We start from the raw sequence: 1,849 nt of genomic DNA on the forward strand, positions 1-1,849 counted from the left end.
CAAAATTTGGTCACCTTGTTTTAGGAAACTCAGAAATGCAGAACAGTCTGTCATCTGCATAGCTGTGATAATTAAACTGTTTCTCAAGGATTCCACCTTATGGAAGCATGGACTGATTGATAGAGCAGGACCTAAATTAGAGTCTTGGAGAACACCATTGTTGATCATTACTTACCGTCTTTAACGTTTGGAAACTGCCCTTCTTAGATTTACAGAACAGCATATTTTGTCTTAATCCAGCTTATATTATGTAGACTGACTGGAATTTTCAAAAACAGGCAAAATAAGAAAATACACAGTAAATTTTGCAGTGTTAAATCAACACTTAAAGAGTTAAATTTAACACTGTGTCCAAGTCTATTTGGTCCTTATCGGAATTGGTGTCAATTTAACTCTTTCGATAGTGTTCCATTTTCAGAGTACAATTTAACTCAAAATAGAGTTAAAATTTAACACTGTACAGTGTTAATAAAACTTAACAATCCTAGTCAAATAACTCTGATAAGAGTAAGTATGATTCTAATCAGAGTTAATAAGTTACTCCACAGTGGTGACAAAATAACTCGGATTTTCATGCTGTTCAACACTGCATTGAGTTAGTGAGGGTTTACACTGGAGGCTCATAACTCCAGTGAGTGTTAATCTGACACACTACTGTGTTGATAATTTACTCTTTAGCTGTGAAAAAACAATTCTGCACAGATAAATGTGAAGTGCTATTTTTACACTTTTGTAGAGTTAAATGTTCAATTGAATAAAATCAAATTACCACAGAAATGCATTTAACTTTACTTTATTGAACTAAAGCACATTTTTAACATCCACTGTTAACTTTTGTTAGTGTCACAGAAACATCACATGATGTACATCCCATTACATTAGACAGGTCGAAGTTGACAGAGTACATTTAAGACAGAGTTTTTCCATCCAAGTAACCATGAACTAACTACTCGTATATGCCGAACAAGTGCATTTGTGCAACTTAACTCTGTCAAACAGATTTGTTCAAGTACTAGTGAAGCAACCTAGCCCGAATTTCTGCCACACGAGGACTTTCTTTCACTTTACCTACATCTATATTGTACACAGTGGTCTGGATGAACGTAAACATGTTGCACAGCATGGGGTTGTATGTTGTGGCAAACACGTAATGTGCCTTAAACAGTTCGTCAAAAGCACCAAGAGAGGAGGTTGACCTGCAAGCAATGACATTTTTGAACTGGTGGGCTACTTTCTTCCTCTGTCCTCTGCCAGGAGATAGGGTTGTGTGCTCGTCGTGATGGCATCAAGATGTTCTTGGATGTTGGTTCCCGTCTGTGGGGGGAGTCAGTAGGGGGAACACACAGTACAATTACAATTTCATAGCTGCAATGCTACACAAAAAAAAGCTTTCATATGGGAAAACAGCATTTTCCCAGGGTGATATCACCCTAAAACTGAAACTCTCCCAGTGACACAACCTTGAGTAAAATATAAAATAAAATTTGCAACAAATACAAACCTTCTTGAAGACCACAAGATGCTTCTCTGCTTGGGAGGCAGACACCTTCCCTGGTCTCTTCCGACCCAAGGCAGAGGGGGGAATCAGGTGTAGCAGCAGCAAAATCGATGAGAGGTCACTGTCCCAACCTGTGATAAGAGAAATTTGATGTTGAATTGACCATCAAAATCTAGTGATTATGCAATTTAAATTATGTGTACATCAGTAAGTGAAGCTCACACAATAACTGAATCCTACATAATGTGGAAAGTCATCCTTACTCATGTCATCATCCACTTCAGTGCCATCCTCAGGAGTATCAGCTGCCAGGAGAAGTTCTTCAAGGTCACTGGTGGTTGGAAGCTTTCT

At 38.2% G+C, this 1,849-nt stretch overlaps 1 long non-coding RNA gene across 1 annotated transcript; it reads right to left on the reverse strand.

Moving 5' to 3' along the window:
• Positions 1-727: 727 nt before the first annotated feature.
• Positions 728-1,849, reverse strand: LOC103132598 (uncharacterized). The gene is made up of 3 exons (XR_475583.2): positions 1,762-1,849; positions 1,502-1,629; positions 728-1,314 (listed from the first exon to the last, which is right to left on the reverse strand). It is a non-coding gene; the product is annotated as an uncharacterized LOC103132598 (long non-coding RNA).

The sequence above is a fragment of the Poecilia formosa genome, unplaced genomic scaffold (assembly GCF_000485575.1).
Source record: "Poecilia formosa unplaced genomic scaffold, Poecilia_formosa-5.1.2 Scaffold1149, whole genome shotgun sequence".
Taxonomy (NCBI): Eukaryota; Metazoa; Chordata; class Actinopteri; order Cyprinodontiformes; family Poeciliidae; genus Poecilia; species Poecilia formosa.